The sequence below is a fragment of the Narcine bancroftii genome, chromosome 2, assembly GCF_036971445.1.
Source record: "Narcine bancroftii isolate sNarBan1 chromosome 2, sNarBan1.hap1, whole genome shotgun sequence".
NCBI classification, from domain to species: domain Eukaryota; kingdom Metazoa; phylum Chordata; class Chondrichthyes; order Torpediniformes; family Narcinidae; genus Narcine; species Narcine bancroftii.
Genome location: NC_091470.1, coordinates 357,942,608 through 357,965,894, shown reverse-complemented (window position 1 = coordinate 357,965,894; position 23,287 = coordinate 357,942,608). Strand labels below are relative to the sequence as shown.

Below are 23,287 nucleotides of genomic sequence, written 5' to 3'. Positions count from 1 at the left end.
ATCTGGAGAAGAAAAATGAGATTCCACATTGTAAAACATAGACCTTCCTTTCTACCCTATGTAAAGCTAGGGATTGAATGGAACTATTTATTGACACTTACATCTCGATCAGTGGTTCTCAACCTTTTTCTTTCCACTCACACACCACTTTAAGTTATCCCTATGCCATCTGTGATTATTAAAGGATTGCTTAAGGTGGTCTGTGAGTAAGGGAAGTTTGAGAATCACTGCTCAAGACCCAATTGTTACTGAAATATTTTGCTTGAGAAAAAATTGTCATTAGCCCATTGCCTTTGGAGTTATGAAACTGTGCACATAACGAGTCAATGAGATATGAATAAAACAGTGGTTTTCAAACTTTTTCTTTCCACCCACATGCCACCTTAAGCAAACCCTTACTAATCACAGAGCCCCGATGGCATAGGGAATACTTAAAATGGTATGTACATGGAAAGATAAAGGTTGAGAACCACTGATTTAGTCAATGAAAGACAAACTGAAGCAACAAAATTTGGTCTCATTACTTCTTCCTCCTCCTCTCATATCTGAAACATCTGAATTTTAAGAACATAATAAGAGCAGGAGGAGGCTATTCAGCCCATCATGCCTACTCTGCCATTCCATAAGATCATGGCTGATCTGTTGATAGGCTCATTACCAGCTATCTGTCTTTTGCCCATTTCCCTTATTTCTCCTACCATGCAAAAATCTATCCTATCTCGTCATAAGAATGTTGAATACCTATAATCAAGAAAATACATTCTTATAGGAGCAGAGTCTGTAACTGGACATGCTAAAATGAGGATCTCATTTCCTCACCACATCCCCACTGGTGCTTAAAATGAAATTTACTCTTAAAATGAGTGAAACTTCTTCGGTGCACTAGGAATGACAGAATCACTAATCTGACAACTACAAGCTACCATATAAGATGGTATTTAACCTTAAAAATGTCACCCCAAAACCAGAGCTTGTGGCGGCGCACTCTCTCATGGCGAACCGACCCTGCTTGTACCGCCACGTGGCAGGGCAGCCATGAGAAGATGGCGCTTTTGGGGGTTCTCTTTGCCTCGTGGTTCCTGCCTAGCGTGTGCCTCAGGCAGCTGTTATGATGTCACCGCTCACGCTGCCCTTAAAGGGGCGCGTACGGCATTTGAATAAAATAGTCGTTGAGAACATCCAACATGGTGGCTGTGAGTCTCTTTGCTGTAGCTGCCGTGATGAGCCCAGATGTTTTTCTGGTCTCCCAGCATGGATCCCGCAGAGATCAATGCCATTGCTGTGAAACTGGACCAATCGCCCACGTACATGGTTCAGGCAGGCGGAGGCGCAGTTTAGCCTCAGGAACATTTCTGCAGATGTCACGATGTTTTACCACATTGTGAGCATGCTAGATGAGGAGACGGCAGCCACGGTGGATGATCTCATCCACCACCCACCAGCAGAGGGTAAATACCCTGCCCTCAAAAATCTCCTTCTGGGCATATTCGGTTTCTCCCCACAACAGCGGGCCTCCAGACTCCTGCATCTGGACGGATTGGGAGACCGAACGCCATCAGCCCTCAAGGATTAGATGCTAGTGCCGGTGGAAGATCACAAGCCCCATTTCTTGTTCTGCCAGATCTTCCTGGAGCAGATGCCCAAAGACATTTAGCTCCTGCTGGTGGACGAAGACTTCACTGACCCATGGCGTCGGGGCCCGAGCGGACACCCTCTGGTGCACCAAGAGAGAGAACGAAGCCACCCTCAGCCAGGTCATCCATCTAGGAGCCAGCCGGTCACAGCACAAGCCACCCCCCAGCACAAGCCAGAGGAGCCCCACCCCACCTGGTGCTTCTATCATCAATGCTGGGGGGCACAAGCTCATAAGTATAGGCAGCCCTATACCTATCAGGGAAATGCCTCGGTTAGCTGCCGTTGATGGCTGCGACGGCTGGCCATGTGAACAGCCTCCTGCACATGACCAATAAGTCCACCAGCTCGAGTTTCCTTCTGGAGCGGAACTTAGCATCTTGCCCCAGACCACCCTCAAGACCCACACCCGAGCTTGTGGTCCCACCCTTCGGGCAGCCAACAGTTCCACCATCAAAACTTTCGGCACCCATAGGGCACAGATCCAGATCAGGAAAGATAAATTCTGCTGGAGGTTCATGCTAGCCTCATTGGGTTCCGTGCTGTTGGGGGCCGACTTCCTCAGAGCACATGGCCTGCTGGTAGACGTGAAGGACAAAAGATTGGTTAATGCCCGCATGTTCCACTCGGTCCGCCTCAATGCCACGGACGCCTGCAAGCCCAGAATAGCCACCATCACCACTCCCATGGATGAGTATTCCAGCATACTCAATGAGTTCCCCTCCACCCTCAGCCGCAGTTCTCCACTGTCTTGCCCCAGCATGGGATCTACCACCATATCTCCACACAAGGCCCCCCACTGCACGCCAAGAGCCGACGACTTCTGCCTGAGAAGCTACCGTTAGCCAAGGAGGAGTTCTCTCATCTGCAGGAATTGGGTATCATCCACTGGAGGCTGGTGACCCTGCGGGGATTATCAGTGCCGGACAGGTACCCAATCCCTCACATCCAGGACTTTATAGCCAACCTCCACAGCGCCCAGGTCTTCTCGAAAGTCAACCTGGTTCGGGGCTATCATCAAATTCCAGTCCACCCTGAGGACATTGGTAAGATGGCGATCATCACCCCGTTCGGCCTGTTTGAATTCTTGCGCTTGCCCTTCGGACTTAAAAATGCGACCCAGACTTTTCACCGCCTCATGGACGCAGTGGGCGGGGACCTCGATGACATCTTCATCGCCAGTTGTGACCACGAGGAGCACAAGGCCCACCTCGCACCCTGTTTGCCCCTCTGGCAGAATTCGGCCTCACAGTCAACGTGGCCAAGTGCCAGTTCGGCAAGCAGACGCCGCAGTTCCTGTGACACACCATCTTGACAGCAGGAGCTTCCCCGGAGGCAGAAACTATCGTGGCCAATTGACAGTTCCCCAAACCCACGACCCTCAAAGGCCTGCAAGATTTCGTAGGTATGGTGAACTTTTATCATCGTTTCATCCCCGGCGCCGCCTGCAATCATGCAGCCACTGTTTTTATTGATCGCCTCTAAAGACAACATTCTGGTTTGGTCAGAAGGAGAGGGCGCTTTCACTACAACAAAGGACACACTGGCCAGTGCCACCTTATTGGTTCACCCTCACCCTCACCCGGAGGGACACAACGTGCTCTCAGTAGATGCCTCAGCCACGGCCATTGGGGGTGTACTCGAGCAGTGGGTCGACGGACAGTGGTGCCCGGTGGCCTTCTTTAGCAGGCACTTTTGACCACCGGAGGTCAAGTACAGCGCCTTCGACCGGGAGCTCCTGGCGCTGTACCTAGCCATCGTGGAGGACAGACCATTCACTGCGTTCAACGACCACAAGCCTTTCACACAGGCCCTCGTGATAGCCAAGGATCCGTGGTCAGCCCACCAGGAACGCCATCTCTCCTAAATGTCAGAGTTCACCACTGACATCCAGCACAGGGAAGGTAGAGACAACGTCATGGCTGACGCTTTCCCGACCAGCAATCAACACCCTCACCCCCCAGCCTCAACTACACCCAACTTGTGCAGGCACAGAGAGAAGACTTTGAGATACAAGCCCTCCATACTGCCATTTCTGTGCTCCAAATTCAGGACATTCGGATACCGAACAGCCCGGACATGCCGCTCTGAGACGTCTCCACTGGTTCACCGCACCTGGTCGTCCCGCCGCAATGGAGATCGCGGGCCTTCAGCGTGGTCCACAATCTAGCACACCCCTCGGTGAAGGCATCGGTGGGAATGGTGGCAGAGCAGTTCGTGTGGCACGGGCTCAAGAAGAAGGTAGCTGAGATGGTGAGGAATTGCACTCAGTGCCAGGCCTCCAAGGTCTACCAGCATTAGCAGGACCTGATTCAGCAATTCAACCCAGCAGTCAAAAGGTTCCAACACATACACGTTGACATTGTGGGCCCCTGCCAGTCTCCAGGGAGATGCATTACCTGCTTACAGTGGTCGACCGGACCACAAGATGGCCGGATGCTATTCCCATCAAAGAGGCTTCCATCGAGTTGTGTGCCAGGAACTTGGTCACCTTCTGGATTTCCAGGTTTGGAGTTCTGGCTCACATTATTAGCAACAGGGGCACCCAGTTCACCTCCGCACTCTGGACTAAATTGGAGAACCTACTGGGGGTTAATCTCCACCACACCATGGCTTATCACCCGCAAGCAAATGGCCTGGTGGGGAGATTACACTGCCACCTGAAGTCAGCCCTCATGGCTCACTTCTCAGGCCCCAGCTGAGCAGATGAACTACCCTGGGTCTTCCTTGGCATCGGAACAACACCAAAAGGATCTACAGGTGTCATTTGCAGAATTGGTATACGTGCGCCACTCTCGTTGCCTGGCAAGTTTTTCAGCCCAGAACCCGACTCTACGGCCGAGCACCCGAACCTATTGACAGACCTCTGCAACAAGCTTGCCTCACTAGCACCCCCCCCCACCTCCTATGTATCACGGCGCCCGACCAGCCCATCTTCCCAAAGAGCTGGACTTGGCGAAATTCATTTTCATTTGGCGTGAACCACACACTGCACCTTTGCAGCGCCTTTACGAGGGCCCATACAAAGTCCTCCAGCGGTCCATCAAGACTTTTACAGTAGACATTGGGGGCAAAAATGAACTGTTTACAGTAGACCACCTAAAGACACCACACTTAGACCCCTCGCAACCGGTTCAAATGGCTAAACCCAAGTGGCAGGTCGCGTAAGCCAGTTCTGGGGGTGAGGTTGTGTGGCGGTGCACTCTCTCATGGCAAACCAGCCCAGCTTGTACTGCCGTGTGGCAGGACAGCTATGAGAAGATGGCACCACTGGGGGTCCTCCTTGCCTTGTGGTTCCAGCACACCGCACGCCTCAGGCAGCCGTTATGATGTCACTGCTCACGCGGGGGCCAAGCTCATGCTCCCCTTAAAGGGGGGGGCGCCCGGGATTTGAATACAACAGTCATTGAGAACATCCAACGTGGTGGCTGTGCGTCTCTTCACTGTAGCTGCCGCTACAAGCTTTCTTATATGCCAAGTAAAAAAAATCCAAACCTTAATATCATGTGGTTTAACATAACATAACATATAGCATAACAATTACAGCACGGAAACAGGCCATTAGGCCCTTCTAGTCCGCACCGAACCAAACACCCCTTTCTAATCCCACCTCCCTGCACAATGCCCATAACCCTCCATCTTCTTCTCATCCATATACCTGTCCAACCTTTTCTTAAATAATACAATTGACTCCGCCGCCACTATTTCTCCCGGAAGATCATTCCACACAGCTACCACTCTCTGAGTAAAGAAGTTCCCCCTCATGTTACCTCTAAACCTCTGCCCCTTAATTCTTAACTCATGTCCTCTTGTTTTAAACTTTCCTCCTCTTAACGGAAATAGTCTATCCACATCCATTCTGTCTATCCCTTTCATAATCTTAAATACTTCTATCAAATCCCCTCTCAACCTTCTACGCTCCAAAGAATAAAGACCCAATCTGTCCAATCTCTCCCCATACTCCAGATGCTTAAACCCAGGCAACATTCTGGTAAACCTTCTCTGCACTCTCTCCACTCTGTTTATATCCTTCCTATAATTAGGCAACCAGAACTGCACACAGAACTCCAAATTAGGCCGCACCAACGTCTTATACAATCTCAACATCACCTCCCAACTCCTATATTCCATGCAATGATTGATAAAGGCCAGCATACTAAAAGCCTTCTTCACCACTCTATTCACGTGAGTTTCTACCTTCAGGGAATGATGTACCGTCACTCCTAAATCTTTCTGCTCTTCTGTATTCCTCAATGCTCTCCCATTTACCACATATGTCCTATTCTGATTCTTCTTACCAAAATGAAGCACCTCACACTTATCAGCATTAAATTCCATCTGCCATTTTTCAGCCCACTTTTCTAAGCAGCCCAAATCCCTCTGCAATCCTTGAAAACCTTCTTCATTATCCACTATTCCACCTATCTTAGTATCGTCTGCATATTACCTAATCCAATTCACCACCCCATCATCTAGATCATTAATGTATATAACGAACAACAATGGGCCCAATACAGATCCTTGAGGCACACCACTGGTCACCGGCCTCCAACCTGACAGACAATTGTCCACTACCACTCTCTGGCTTCTCCCTTTCAGCCAATGTTCAATCCATTTGACTATCTCAAAATTTATACCTAAAGACTGCACCTTCCTAACTAACCTTCCATGTGGTACCTTATCGAAGGCCTTACTGAAGTCCATATAGACAACATCCACTGCGCTACCCTCATCCACATTCCTAGTCACCTCTTCAAAAAATTCAATCAGATTGGTCAAACATGACCTTCCTCCCACAAATCCATGTTGAGTGCTCCTGATCAGACCCTGTCTATCCAGATGTTTATAAGTACTATCTCTAAGAATTTTCTCCATTAATTTACCTACCACAGACGTCAAACTTACAGGCCGATAGTTGCCAGGCTTCCTCCTTGAACCCTTTTTAAATAACGGAACCACATGCGCAATGCGCCAATCCTCCGGCACTATCCCCATATCTAATGACATTTGAAAAATTACCGCCAGAGCCTCTGCTATTTCCTCCTTCACTTCTCTCAATGTCCTGGGGAAGATCCCGTCTGGTCCCGGAGACTTATCCACCTTTATATTCTTCAAAAGCCTTAAAACTACACCTTTTGTAATCTCTATATTCCCCATATTTACCCAATTTGCTTTTTTTATCCCACATCTCTCAATATCCTTCTCCTTAGTGAATACTGAAGAAAAGAAACTGTTCAATATCTCCCCCATTTCTCTAGGTTCCACACACAGTTTTCCACTCTGATTTTCTAAGGGACCAATTTTGTCTCTAGCTTTCCTCTTACCATTAACATATTTGTAGAACTCTTTTGGATTAGTTTTCACCCTGCTTGCCATAGTTTTCTCGTACCTTCTTTTAGCTTTCCTAATTCCTCTCTTAAGATTCCTCTTACATTCAATGTATCTTTCAAACATTTCCTTAACTCCATGCTTCTTATATCTAATGTACGCCTCCCTTTTTCTTCGAACCAAGTTTCCAATATTCCTTGAAAACCACGGCTCTCTCAAACCTTTTGCCCCTCCTTTTAACCTAACAGGAACATAGTGTCCCCCATGATGAATAGAGCATAAAATAATTGCATAACTCCTACCACTAAATATTTTTCTACTGAAGCTTGCTTTTGGGAAGCTGGATTAATATTAATGTTATAGTAAAACAATTAAAGCATATTATAAACCTAACATACCTTAAAATAGCAGCACAGCAAACGAAGCTAACAGCATACACCAGTCGCCATCTCCAACAGTTGACGCACATTGAAGTCTCAGGCTCCCCCGCGGGGGCCAACCACCTAGTCCAACTGCCATCAGCTCTGAACAGGTTTCAAACGGCCCATTAAAGGGGCTGATGGTGATTTATTTTAAAATCTGCTAATAAAATTACTGGGTACTTAGCTTTCAAAATATTGTGACAGCATTGTACCACTGGTCAGTGGGAAGGTTGTTATAGGACTATTGGGGAAGTAAACACTCAGCAGCAAGTGCCAGACTTGGGATAGTCTCATACAGCGAGCATTTTGTCCATTAACACGGATGGCATTCTGTCCCTCAGGCCATCTAAGTGTAGGAGCCTGGTGATCCTCTCGTGTCAGGAAAGGCATTAGATGCCGATGAGGAGGCTTTTTAAAGCTGCATATTTACTCTCTCGGAGCACTTCATGACGATGGGCATGAGTGCGACAGGGTGGTTGTCATCGAGGCGGGACACAGATGACTTCTTCGGCACAGGGACAATGGTGGCGGCTTTGAAGTACATTTGGACCATGCCACTTCTCAGGGAGATGTTCAAGATGTCAGTGAGAATATCTGCTAGCTGAGCCGCACATCCCCTTAGCTCTCTGTCGGGGATACTATCCGGTCCAGCAGACCTTACCTAGCTCACTCTTCACACCAACCACTGCAAAATGCACCACCTGATCATTTGGAGGATACATGGTTTTCTTTGCCACAACATCATTTTTTGCCTCAAAGCGTGTGCAGAGGTTGTTCAGTGCGCCTGGGAGGGAGGCATCACCAGCACCAGCAGATGGTGTAGTCTTGTGGTTGGTGATGTCTCGGATGCCCTTCCATAGGCAGCACGTCGCCTTGCTGTCCAGGAAGTGGCTGTGTATGCGCTGGCCATGTGCACACTTTCCTGATTGCCTTAGACAGCTTGGCTTGTTGTCCTCTCTGAAGGCAGCATCTCAATTTCTGTGAAGCCCACACACTTCCACAGTCATCCATGACTTCTGATTGGAATGAGTTATGATGGTCTTGGGCACAGTGACATCATCCAAATACTTACTGATGTAGCTGGTCACTGATGCCATGTACTCCTCCAGATTGATGCAGTCACCAATGGTTGCTGCTTCCTTGAACATGTTCCAGTCAGTGCACTCAAAGCCTCCATGGGCCAGGTTTTAATTTGCTTCCGAACTGGTCTGGAGTGTCTGATGAGCGGACTGAATGCTGGGGTTAGCATTACAGAGATGTGGTCTGAGTATCTGAGGTGGAGGTGGGGCTCCACCCAATACACGCTGGAAATGTTCAAATTCGCAAAGTCCAACATATTCGCCCCTCTCATAGCAAAGTCCACATACTGATGGAATTTAGGTAGCCCTCTCTTGAAGTGCCCATAGGGAGATAGAAATATTACTGACTTTTCTGGCCTGAGCCCTTCTTCAGGGTATAAGCAAAAAACAGGAAGGTGTCAGAATAACGAGCGAAGAATGGCGGAGGTGGGAAATCATTTCCTACCGCTTTCATTGATTTCAAGTGAATTTCAAAGTGCAATTTCAGTGCATGATCTCCAATTTCTGTGGACCTGCTCCTGGACCCAGAGTATTCTCAGTTAAAACTACAATCATATAAATTACTGTACAGTGATAGCTACTTCAACAGTAAAGGGTTCCTGGAAGACAGCACACTGACTTCGTCTCCTTACTTGAAGGGTGCAGTGCAGACAAAGGCAAGATACCGGACCTGCCAGAATTGATAGCTAGTATTCCTTCATCAACCCCAGCCTTTACACAATGCTGGCCTACTCTCATCTCCAAAGTGCTTGATAAGGGTTCTTCAGCCACATGGGGTCCAGATCAAGGGAGCACTGATTTAAAATAAGGGAGCATCTATTTAAGATGTAAGTAAGAAAGAATTTCTCCTCTCAGTCTTCAAAATTCATTTCCCCAGAAATCTGCAAAGGCCAAGTCATTGAGCAGATTCAGACAGTGTTTTAGTCAAGGAGCGAGTTATGGAAATAAGAAAGTGGAGCTGGGGCCGAGACCAAAACAGCTTTACCTGCTATGGTCGCTGTGAGACCTGCTGAGTTCCTCCAGTGTCTCTCTGTGTTTTTACTACAATCACAGCATCTGCAGACTTTAGTGTTTCACTCTGCTGAGATCAGTGTATCCTTGCTCTTATTGAATGGAAGAGTGAGTGCAAGGAGACAAATGCCCTACTCCTGACTCCTATTTCTTATACAGGTACACCCCACTTCACGAATACTCGAATTACAAAAATTCACTTTTATGAAGAAAGCAGTGTTCGCTTTTACAAAAATAGCAGCTTTGGCTTTACGCCATTTCGGCTTATGAAAGGTTTCCTCGGATAGCTCTAGTTTCATTAAGCGGGGTATACTTTTATTCTAATGAGAGCTTTCAGAAATTCTTTGGTCAACATATTGTTACCTTGCATGAAATTTACCCCTCCAGGTTTCACAGAATATCGCAGAATAGAATGGAATAGAACTGCAGCCTGGGCGGGAAAACCACCATTTGTCAAATAAAGAGCCAACAGAAAAATCTGGAATGGCATTGCTTTATTATCCCAATCATTCTGGCCTGTGGGATACCCTTTACAAGTGCAAGGAAATTGGATATAAACTCTGACATCCTCACATAAATGGGCAGGACTTGAATGGTAACATACAAAGGAACAAGGTGCGTGAATCCCATGGATGGTAAATTCATTATGACCATTGGGCCAAATTCCATCTACAAACTAAATAGCTTTAAAGGGCCAAGGGCTTTGTCAGTGTAAGGTCAACGTCATTCAAGAGAACATTCACCTTTCCAATACTCAAAGGGGGTGTTAACAGAAATGTAAAAGATTGTGTAGTAAGCATTTAATTTTCTCTCCAATTCTTTCTTTGGCTTGGCTTCGAGGACGAAGATTTATGGAGGGGGTAAAAAGTCCACGTCAGCTGCAGGCTCGTTTGTGGCTGACAAGTCCGATGCGGGACAGGCAGACACGATTGCAGCGGTTGCAGGGGAAAATTGGTTGGTTGGGGTTGGGTGTTGGGTTTTTCCTCCTTTGCCTTTTGTCAGTGAGGTGGGCTCTGCGGTCTTCTTCAAAAGAGGTTGCTGCCCGCCAAACTGTGAGGTGCCAAGATGCACGGTTTGAGGCGTTATCAGCCCACTGGCGGTGGTCAATGTGGCAGGCACCAAGAGATTTCTTTAGGCAGTCCTTGTACCTTTTCTTTGGTGCACCTCTGTCACGGTGGCCAGTGGAGAGCTCGCCATATAACACGATCTTGGGAAGGCGATGGTCCTCCATTCTGGAGACGTGACCCATCCAGCGCAGCTGGATCTTCAGCAGCGTGGACTCGATGCTGTCGACCTCTGCCATCTCGAGTACTTCGACGTTAGGGATGTAAGCGCTCCAATGGATGTTGAGGATGGAGCGGAGACAACGCTGGTGGAAGCGTTCTAGGAGCCGTAGGTGGTGCCGGTAGAGGACCTATGATTCGGAACCGAACAGGAGTGTGGGTATGACAACGGCTCTGTATACGCTTATCTTTGTGAGGTTTTTCAGTTGGTTGTTTTTCCAGACTCTTTTGTGTAGTCTTCCAAAGGCGCTATTTGCCTTGGCGAGTCTGTTGTCTATCTCATTGTCGATCCTTGCATCTGATGAAATGGTGCAGCCGAGATAGGTAAACTGGTTGACCGTTTTGAGTTTTGTGTGCCCGATGGAGATGTGGGGGGGCTGGTAGTCATGGTGGGGAGCTGGCTGATGGAGGACCTCAGTTTTCTTCAGGCTGACTTCCAGGCCAAACATTTTGGCAGTTTCCGCAAAGCAGGACGTCAAGCGCTGAAGAGCTGGCTCTGAATGGGCAACTAAAGCGGCATCGTCTGCAAAGAGTAGTTCACGGACAAGTTTCTCTTGTGTCTTGGTGTGAGCTTGCAGGCGCCTCAGATTGAAGAGACTGCCATCCGTGCGGTACCGGATGTAAACAGCGTCTTCATTGTTGGGTCTTTCATGGCTTGGTTCAGCATCATGCTGAAGAAGATTGAAAAGCCTTGCTTCACGCCATTGTTAATGGAGAAGGGTTCAGAGAGCTCATTGCTGTATCTGACCCGACCTTGTTGGTTTTCGTGCAGTTGGATAATCATGTTGAGGAACTTTGGGGGACATCCGATGTGCTCTAGTATTTGCCAAAGCCCTTTCCTGCTCACGGTGTCGAAGGCTTTGGTAAGTTTATATTACAGAGAAGAACCCAAGTTTTTTTTTAAGGCCATTTAAAGTGTAAACATCGAAAGCCACCTCATTTCTGACTCAAATGTTTACATTGGTCAAATCACCAGCATTAAGGTGGGAACTGTGAAAATAATTACTGTACGCTGCAAAATACTAATGCATAATTCAAATCAGATGCTGCCTACAGGCTCAGTAATTGAACACTCAAGTCCGTACAACAGAGTATGATCACAATTTCGAGCAGGATTCATATCAGTCCTCTTTTTGGAGCAATTTTTCATTGAATCCTCAGCTTCTGTGGCAAAGACAGCACCAACTGGTGAAATGATGTTCAACAACGCGTTATCCGTCGCACGACCAAACAATGCTAAAAGCAGTGCTACCCCGTAGCCTGTCACCCGGGCACCCTGGTGGAGAATGTATAATCATTAGTTTTTCCATTATAATCATGACTTGCTAAGTGTTTCCAGGAAAAATCTTTACAGTGATATGTAGAGAGGCCTGGTAAGAAAGGGACAATATTGGACCTTGTACTGGGGAGTGCAGATGCACACATCGGATAGGGAACACTTTGGGACAAGTGACCACAATTCTATTAGTGCTAAGATAAATGTGGAAAAGGATAACATTGATCCTCATGTTAGAATCCGAAATTGGGGCAAGGCCAATTTTAACATGATATGGGAGGAGATAACAATCGTTGACTGGATGCAAGAGCACAACTGCCAATTGGGAGGCATTTAAGAGTGTGTTACAGTTCAGGACAAACATGTCCCCAGTAAGGTAAAGAGCAAGTACCCTGGTTATGAAGGCACAGATCAGAAAGAAAAAGGAAACACATATCAGATACAGGCAGATACTGTAGGCTTAAGTGAATCCCTCAGTTTATGGTGTGAAAAAAAAAATTTTAAAAAAAAGGAGGTGATGGAGGTGATGGAGGAAGAGAGAAATAAGGGAGGGCAAAAATAAGTTTTATAGGGAATAGTGGACTGTTTATTTTCTACAGTAGAATCACAGATAAGAAGGCATAATTAAGGGGTTGGGATTTGCCAGGGATGTGGCGACAGTTCTTCACTCAGGGTGTGGTGGGTACATGGAATAAGTTGCCAGAAAATGTGGCAGAGGTATGTAAACTCCTTTAAGAAACATTTCGATGTGAAGGGCATGAACAAGCTGGCTAGATGGCCTGTTTTACTTTAATCATCTTCCCTCTCCCCAAGTGCAAGACACAATACATGGAAGCAGAACATAAAGGGAATCAGAAAACAGAAGATAAATGCCAATGCATCCACAGGATTGAAAGAATCAACTAGGAACACAAACAAATCACCAAGGGAAAAATAAAATTGACCAGACCCCTGTTGTTATGGAATATACAATAATGTAAGGGCTGCACAGTTAGCGGAGCTGTTAGCACAGGGCTATTAAGTGCCAGCGACCTGGGTTCAGGCCTGGGGCTGTCTGTAAGGAGTTTGTGTTTTCCCCATGACTGCATGGGTTTCTTCCAGGTTGCTCTGGTTTCTTCCCATGTTGCAAAGATGCACGAGGTGAGTAGGTTAATTGGTCAGATTTGTGCAGAGAGGACTCATAGCCTGGAAGGATCTGCTACCACACTGCATCTCCAAAATGTATTTTTTTTAAACAAGTACTTTATAATATGTATCCCGAGGTAAGCAAATCCAACGTCATCTGCATTTATAATTCATTACATTGCACATGAATATAAATTGCTCGAGAAAACTTTATGAACAGAGTGAACTGGAGAAGCCACGTCAATGTGCATCCATACTCCCGGCCAATCAAAGCCAATATGAGCTTCAATAAACAAGCCAGCACAGGAACTCATAGCATTGGCCCGATCCTACACTGAAAGAACAACGAAAAATTAGTTTCCTTCAAACTACCACATGGACAACTTGCAAAGAGGTATTTGTTCATAAACCAATAGCAGATTTAACATTAATGCAAATCAAACGATGACAGCCAAAGATTAACACAATTTTCAATTCATGTCAACAATCTTAAGGAATTTTACTTTTCATTTGATACCCCATGAATGCAAGCTACACTGAGAACACCAGAGAGACTGCCTGGAACCTGGAGCAAAAAACAACAGGTCGAGTCAAATTAGTTGAAGCATCAGGGTGGTTAATTTTTAATTTTTAAGCACAGGAAAAATGTTACACCATGAAGAAAGCTAACTTTTATGAAACAATATTCATTTTTGTGAAATGTTTAACTCATCATCTCATTATTAATTGCATTTAGCATGACTTTTTCAAATATGTACATCACCAACGCACTCATGCCCCTCGTTACTGGGCCTCCCTGTCAAAAGAAACCACCTTCAAAAAGTTTCAACTTAGTTTTCAAACCACCCCCTCTCCACTCCAAATAGGACCTTCCCTTTGGAAATGATAACCCTATCTTCCAATATTCACTTTCACCGTCATGTTCCATTAACATCTTGAAATGCTGTCAAAATCTATTTCAACAACAACTTATCTTTGGCCCGAATTACTCCATTTCTGAATCCTTTCCTTTCCAAATAGCACCCACTTAACCACACCCAACCACCATGGATTATGAACAATTACAAAGAAGCAATTTATGGCAATGCTTTATTTCGTGAAATTCTGGGAGTAGAACTGGGAAAATCGGGGAAGGGAAGATTCACCTTAGTAAGAAATAACCTTTGGTCTGTAACCAGGTAATTTGCGACACAAAGAATGATTAGGATATGAATAAAGTTCCAATTAGTGTAAAGAAGGCAAAGAGTCAGGAATCAGTTAAGAAAATCATGGAATGATACAATCGTGGGGAAATGGGCAAGTTGTCAGAACCTCACTCTTATATGTAAATACATTGTTATAGATGGTGCGGCAATCAACTTTGAAATGTTAAGAGGATAAAGAGATGTGGGCTGGCGCAAGAAAGCAGCAGTGAAGTAAAAAAAAATGAACTACTGTATATAACTGAATGGTAAATCAGACATTAAGACTGAATGACTTACTCCACTCACCTCAGATTAGGTTGATGAAGATCAGTTGGAAATTTATTCTCGACTGATATGAAGAAATTAACGGTTGTAGGAAAATGTTTTAATTAAAATTAAGCTCGTCTGTCATGGAATTATATAGCACAGAAACAGGACCTTCAGCACAACTTAATGATGCCAACCAAATTGCTTATCTGAACTTGTCCGACTTGTCAGCACCTAGCCCCTATCTTTCTGATGCTTCAAGGTTCAAGGTTCCTTTGCTGTCATGTTATAGCGGGTTGTGAGAGAGCAGACGTACAGACTGGAGACGCATTCGGCTGGCTCGTGTCACAACTGAATGCTTATTTAAACTTCACACACTTGCTGATTAGGCTGCCAGTCAGACGCGCGCCCGCCAACTTCCAATCTGGACCAGAAGAGATGGATGTGTGTCGCCATCTTTGACGTGACTGCCCCGCTGACCGCACGTAACAAGCGGGGCTGGTTCATCACAGCATAGTTGTGCGTCGCCACAATGTAATAAAAAAGATACATTATTATATGAAATTTCCTTCCGTCTACCATCAGGCAGGCAGATTCACCATCAGCAGAAACTGACAGGTGCCTCCTAGTCAGAGAAAGAGACGAAACAGAGACACCCCCCGCCCCTCCCCCCGACACTGAGTGTCCATGGATTCGCCTCCAGTGTTCCTGCAGCCTCTGCAGGAACACAGATTCCAGTCCAAACCTTCAGCAACGCAAGCTCTAGATCCAAACCTCTGACACGATCAGGAAGCCTTCAGTGCCATCGGCACCCTCACGCATACAGTTTCCATTTCAGCCAATCTCGAGCGGTCCGCAGCCTGGTGCGAGTCCTTTGACGACAGTCTCCAGCAGCCTGCAGCCTACCTGGATTCCTCGTCTCGAGTTGCCATCAGCCCACCGCTTGTGTGTTCTTCAGCGCCTCATGGGTCCGTCGCTGTGGTCACAATCCTATAGGGTCGCCTTCTCAAACAGGGGGCTGTACTCCCCATTTTCTGGGGCCCTGCACCAGTCCTCTGCTTCCCTGGAATCCATAACCCCTTGTGGCTGCTGCCAATATCAGATTATCTTGGGCAGATGCCTCGTTGTCACAGGATCTTAATATAAACCACTGTTGGTTTTTTTTTTAAATAACAAGCTGTTTATAGCCTGTAGTGAGTTGTCAGTAGTTGAATAGTAGGTAGGTAGAAGGAACGCTCCATCTCCTCTCCTCGCTCTGCACAGGTCTGCACCGGTGCCACCATTTTATATTCCCTAGCTGGTCCTTCTGCAGCATAAAAATGCAATGAATTGGTCAACTCATTCGGAGTTATGAAAAAGATGGAGGGCGAGAAAGGTGGCAACATCTGAATGGGATGTTGAAAGACGATGGTGCTAAAGAAATCGAGATGCATCATAGAGACCCACGAAGGGCTCACTAAGAGAGTGAGGGAAACAAAAAAAATTGGAAAATAGTCACAGAATGAAAAACCATTCAATTTCCTATTTATTACCTACGTTATTTTTAAATCTTCATTGTTTATAAATATTAACTTACAACTTGCGAGTTTCATTCTATCTTGAATGAGTAAAGCTTCACATAACACAGAAGACTTAATCAATCCTAACAGAACACCCAGAGTCGTTCCCAAAAGCTGGGCTACTATAAAATTACGGACACAAAGTTTTTTAATTTCAGCTACAGCTGAAGTAAATTCACTGAAATGAAGTTCTGGACAATAGACGCGAGATCTCCACTGTTTTGTCCGGCTTTGACACAGGCCCGTTCCCACTCTTCGTTATTGGTTAGCAATCCAGTGTGGTACTTCCCAGTAAAAACACCCTAATATTCAAAAAAAGTGCATGAAGTGTTAAAAAAAAAAGCTGACATTCAATAACAGCACAAAATCTTTCATTCATTTACGCATATTAATGCGAGAGCCAATTCTAAAACTTTAATTTAAAAAATTACATTAGTAGCAATGGCCATGCCAGCCAGGGTCTGAAAGAACAATATATACTCGTGTAATTGTTGAGTTTTTTGGACCAATTTTTTGGGTCAAATATGGGGGTGGGGGGGGGAAGGATGTTGGGTATTATTTTTGACCGTGCTAAGTACCTGCATCGTGAGCTCAGATGGCCAGAACCAGGTAGTAAGACTGCATTTGGTGCATCAGGAGCTCGTTCGGGTGGGTGGGCGGTCAAGAACTCGGATGGGCGGGTGGCCAGGGCGTCGGGAACTCTGGGATGGCGGGGGGGGAAGGGGTGTGGTAGGTAGGTGACTATTACACGGTATCAACTATTACACAAGTTAAAATAGGGTAGTTCATTGCACCAATAAAAACCAATTATTTGTACTCCCAGTAGGATGCATTTGCTTGGACATAAAAGGAACAAATGCAATAGGAAACACTGCACTGTGATACACAGCAATGCACTGTTGGAATCCTCCAAATGTTTGGCAAATTCTGTCGACAAAAAAAAACTGTCAATGTTGTTCCCCTCCACTGGCCAACAAAGAAACATCACTGGGAAAAGGATTTTGCTTTTTCTGGTGTGCAGATTGCAAGATAAGTCATATTGCATGGAAACAGGCCTTTCAGCCCAACTTCCCCATGCTGACCAAATTGTCCCACCCACACTCATCTCACCTGCCTGTGTTTGGCCCCTATCCCATCCATCTATCTGTCCAATTTTCTTCTTGAATGTTGCAACAGTATCTGCCTCAACCACATCCTGAGGCAGCATGTTCCATACACTCACATACCAATTCCAACGACGTACACGGTTAGTAGGTTAATTGGTCATATTGGGTGTACTTGGGCAGCATGTGGGCCAGAAGGGCCTGTAACCAACCGTGCAGTATCTCCAACTTAAATCACCACCATCTGTAAAGAAAAATTACCCTTCAAGTTCCTGTTCAGTCTCTCCCCTCTCAGCTTAAACCTATGTCCTCTGGTTACTGATTTCCCCCTGCTCTGTGAAGAAGACTCGGTATTCACCTGATCAATTGCTCTCATGAAGTTGCATACCTCTAAGATTATCCCTCATCCTTCTGCCCTCCAAGGTGTGCACCCCTAGCATGTTCAAATTCTTCCTATAGCTCAGCCCCCTGCAAGTCCTGGGATCATCCTTGCAAACCTTGTCTGCACCCTCTCCAGCTAGACACCATCTTCCCTGCATCATTCATGTGGACAGTTATTGGAAATTGAGTGCTTTGATTTGCTGACACCAATATTCATGGATCGCTATGTGATTAAGAGCAGGATCAGAATTCACACTAATTGAAACATTTACTTACCTGAGCTCCGGTTAAAGTAGCAATATCTAAGATGATATCTGCCTTGAGATCTTTACAAGCATAAGATACTCCATCAGCCAAAACCAGACGACCCTCTGCATCTGTGTTATTAATCTCAACAGTTCTATTGAATAAATAGGATTTAGAGCATTGAACATTACAGCACAGTACAGGCCCTTCAGCCCACAATGTTGTACCAACCTATGTAAACCTACTCCGCAACAATCTAATTTTCCCTTCCTCATAACCCTCTATTTTTCTTGCCCACTATTTGAAAATTCAAATTTAAGTTCACCTGGAATCTAAAAAAATATAAACAGTGATAATTTGATAATATCAAAGGTTATATGTTCTGCCTGGATAATTTTCTAAGTATTAACAAACAATTTTTTTTTGTTAAAGAAATAACCTTAGGTGTGTTACCAGCAAGTTTGCCACACAAAGAATGATTAGAAATGAATAAAGTTTCAAATGGAGTAAGAGGCAATTTTCGCCAAATGGTACTTAGAGGATAAAATGTTTCTACATGCTCTTTACAGTTGATAAAATTATCTTAGCCCCACTTCATATTCTGCTCACACAATCATGCCAACAAGATGGGCCGCGCTGGAGGGCCAAGATGGACCGCGCTGGAGGGCCAAGATGGGCCGCGCTGGAGGGCCAAGATGGGCCGCGCTGGAGGGCCAAGATGGGCCGTGCTGGAGGGCCAAGATGGGCCGCGCTGGAGGGCCAAGATGCTGGACACCACAAACTTAGCAGCAAACATCCAATTAACTCACTTTCCAGAATATAGTTGGTGAATGTCATCAGGTCTTGTGGCCTCGGCTCCCACTGCATTCTCAGCCAGGCAGAATAACGCATGCAAGTTTTCTTTGAAACCCTGATTAAACAGAGAGCTGTTGAGGCAGCAATTTAGATGTAACCAAAGGCTATTTAAAGTGAAATCTACCACAAAGACAAGCAAGCGCTCAGTCCCATCTACCTCACACAAGTCTCTTATATTAATTGGTTCCTAATCCAGCAACATCTAATCAAGTGCCAATCAAGTATAACAATAGAAAACTAAGACAAAAACAAAGTGCAAAATCCAGAGATAAAAAGAATATTTGAACAACATGTGGCTGATAAACATCCAGCGTCAGAAAATTTGGTCACATTTTTTTTAATTTAGAGATAGCATGGTAAAAGGACCTTCCAGCCCACGAGCCTGTGCCACCCAAGTACGTCAATGTGACCAAATTAAATGTGAAAACTGTCAGCAGATCTCTTCATGGTTGATGAAGGACATTTAGCAAACAGCTACACCAATAAAGGGAAAGGGGTACATTTGCCAGGATGCTGCTGGGACTGGACAGCTTGAGTGATAGGAAGCTTGAGTGATAAGAGGTTGGATCTTTATTCCTGTGAGTGAAGGAAGACTAAGGGGAGCTTATAGAGCTTTACGAATCGTGAAGGTCATAGATATTGTGAATGCCGCACGGTCTTTATCCCCCAGGGTGGATAATACAAGAGAAGGAGAAGCAGACGAGATGACCCTGCAGGGAAGGGGACAATGGCAGTGGACTAACAAGGGGCTCAGCAATTGAGGTACACACACAGGCTGTGGGTGACTAGCAGTTGGAGGACTTGCACAGGCTGTGGGAAATTGGCTCATGGGAACCAGTTTATGGAGCTGGAATTCGAGAGGGCTCCAGAAGGGCCTTGGGCACCGGAGGCTTCCTGATTGTGTCGGAGGTTTGGATCTGGAGCTCATGTTTTGATGGATTATGTTGTATTTTATATTGTATATAGATATGTTTTAAAGAAGATAAATTGTGGCAGGTTTTTTTAGTGTAGGTGACATACAGATACAAACATTTCAAAATAGATCTCATTCAAAATGCCAGAGCTCTGCTCAAGCCAGACAGTCCAGGCTCCATGTGCCTTTGCAAAAACTTTGAAGGATGCCTATAAGGACTTCACAAGAAGGTGTTAATTGGACATGCTGTGGAGTAATGGATTATTGTTTTGGAAAGCTACAGATGAATGAACTCAGTCGGCTGTTCTAAGAGGGTCATGTGGTTTTCTCTGTGTGAGAGAGAAAGAGAGAGAATTCAGTTCTACACTTCTATAGTTCAGCAGCAGCAGCTGGGACTGGAACAGGACAAGCTGGCAAACTTGTGGAAAAACCCCATTATGAAGATGGGTTGTGAGTTCTTAGTTCAGCCTGGTCAAAGCCCTTGTGGTCCATACAAGAGGAGATGACTGGCAGCAAAATATTTCACTTGAAATAAGGGAAACAAAAAGGAACTCCGTGGTGACCTGAAAGAAAGAGGTTACCATCTGCAAAACCCTGATGGGTCAAGTTTCTTCGGTAAGACACTGAAGTGGATGATCGGAAGGGATCAGTTGTGGGTGTCCAATGAGCAACAAATCTCTCTCTGAAAAACCGACAAGAACCTTCCTGAGCGGCAACTATTTACCTTTCAAGCACCAAAGTCTCGTGAAATTTAAATGTTAAATTCTGTGCACAGTATAAAAATTGCCTGCAAACAGTGAGCTTGGAGGAGAAGTGAGATTGGACTGTGAATCAAAGAACTTTTCTGAACTTACATACATGTGTGCTTAGAATTAGAAGGGGGTTGTTAGGTTAAGTTAATAGTAATAAGTTAAATTTTGATCCTGTTTTCATGTATTTTTTTGTTTGTTTTTTTTTATAGGCACATTATATTGTTGTAACAAATTCATATTCCACCTAAACAAAAATTGATGTATTTCAAATTCAGAAATACTTGCCATCTCAATTTTAGCCCAACTAGGAGGCTGTACCAAATCCATCAATGAATTAATAAATTAAAGTTGGGCTGTCTCATAATAATTTTGAAAATGTGTTAAACATAATCCCCCTAACTCATATTTCCAAGTTAATTTATTCAAAGCTACTCTCGAAAATTTACCCCTCCATAAAAACTCCCTAACCATTTTATTTAAACCTCAAAAAAAATTTTATCAAATAAATAAGGAATAGATTGAAACAAATATTGTATATGTGGAAAGATATTCATCTTAATTGTATTTATCCTTCCCATTAAATTAATAGGTAAATCTTTCCATTTAATCAAATCAGTTTTAATTTTTTTCATTAACTGAGCATAATTTAATTTATATAAAGATTGATAATTAACATTCAAAATTATACCCAGATATTTAATTCGATCAGTCCATTTCAAATTAATAACATTCTTATAAACTGAATAATCTCTTTCACTTACCGGTAATATTTCACTTTTTTCCCCAATTAACTTTATATCCAGAAAGACATCCATATTATGTTAACCATTCCTTCAAATGCAAAAGTGACTGAGCTGGATTTGTTAAATACACTAGTACGTCATCAGCAAATAAATTAATTTATACTCCTCATCTAAAACTTTCATACCTTGTATCTGTGTATTTTGTCTTATCAACTGTGCTAAAGGTTCAATCACTAATGCAAACAAAGCTAGTGATAAAGGACAACCTTGATGAGTTGATTGAGTTAACTTAAAAGATTCCGAAATCAAACCATTCGTCAATACTCTAGCTACCGGTTTACTATATAGAATCCAACCAATAAAAGAAGGACCAAACTTAAATGTCTCCAAAACTTTAAACAAAAAATTCCATTCAACTCTATCAAATGCTTTTTCTGTATCTAAGGATATCACCATCAGATGACCTAAAGATTGTCAAAATCTATTAATCAAACTAATCACTTGCAAAATATTATCTGAGGCATATCTATTCTTTATAAAACCTTTTTGATCAGTTTTGGTAAAAATTTAGCCAATCTATTCACTAATACTTTAGCTATTATTTTATAATCTACATTTAACAACGAAATTGGTATATATGAAGATACCTTCAAAGGATCTCTATCTTTTTTAGGAATTACTGTAATTAAAGCACTAGAACAAGACTCAGGTAAATCATAATGTTCTCCAACTTGACGTAATACATTCCCAAACACTGTAGATAAATCATCATAAAAAATTTTATAAAATTCAACGAAAAATCCATTATCACCAGGCGATTTACCATTTGGCATTTCAAGCATAGCCATGCTTGAAAATGGTTCTTCTGACTTCTGTATATCTCCATCCTCTAATATCGGTAAATTCAACTGTGATATTTAAAAAATCAATCGATCCAGTTTCCTGTTTTCCTTCAGATGTATATAACTTTTTATAAAAAAAAATAAAATTCATCATTAATCTCATGAGGTTTATAAGTAATAAGAGAATTCCGTCTAACAGCATTAATAGTCCTCGATATCTGTTATTTCTATAATTGCCACGCCAATACCTTGTGTGCTTTCTCTCCCCATTCGTAATACCGTTGTTTAGTCCTATTAATCACATGTTCAAATTGATAAGATTGCAAGATATTATATTTCAATTTCAGCCTAGATAATTCTATTTTCTGATCTTCTGTAGCATCTTTCTGAAATTCTTTTTCTAACTCATCGATCTGTTTCTCTAATTCAAGACTGATTTAATCGATTCTTTTTTATTTTAGAAGTATAACTAATTATTTGTCCTCTCAAATAGGCTTTCATATCATCCTATAATACATACGTACTTTGAACAGATTTAGAATTTTCTTTCAAAATATTAATTTGTTTTTTCAAAAAAATCAATAAATTTCATATTTTAACAACATTGTATTAAATCTCCATTGATAAGCTATTTGGATTTTCTCAGAAGTTTCATATGTAAAATATAACAGAGAATTATCTGAAATCACCCTACTTTTATATTCTGCTTGTTGTATTTTCCCTTGTAAATGTGCCGATACTAAAAAGAAGTCAATCCTTGAAAAAGATTCATGTCTAGATGAATAAAAGGAAAAATATTTCTCTGTTGGATTAAGATGTCTCCAAATATCTACTAAATTAAGATCTTTCATCAACGCTTGGACCTGGATTACCATCTTGGATTTTTTAACATTCTTCGGAGATTAATCTAATAAAGGTTCCAAAACCCAATTAAAATCACCACCAAATAAAATATTATCATTAGCTTGACCCAAACATAAAAATGCATCTGAAATAAATACTTCATCATCTGCATTTGGAGCATAAATATTAAGTCCAAAATTCACTAAAAATCTTACAATTCAATTTAAGAATACATCCTACCTTTTCCTCCATTGATTGTAATTCAAAAGATAAATTTTTATGTATCAAAATTGCTACACCTTTAACTCTAGAATTAAATGAAGAAAAATATACATACCCAACCCAATCCCTTTTTAATTTCACACTTTCCTTCACATTCAAATGTGTATCTTGTAAAAAGGCAGTATCAATTTTCATTTTCTTAATATACGCCAAGACTCGCT

The 23,287-nt window shown here is 43.5% G+C and overlaps 1 pseudogene; it reads right to left on the bottom strand.

Moving 5' to 3' along the window:
- Positions 1-9,862: 9,862 nt before the first annotated feature.
- Positions 9,863-23,287, bottom strand: part of LOC138753128 (probable aminopeptidase NPEPL1) — a 30,852-nt pseudogene continuing 17,427 nt past the window's right edge.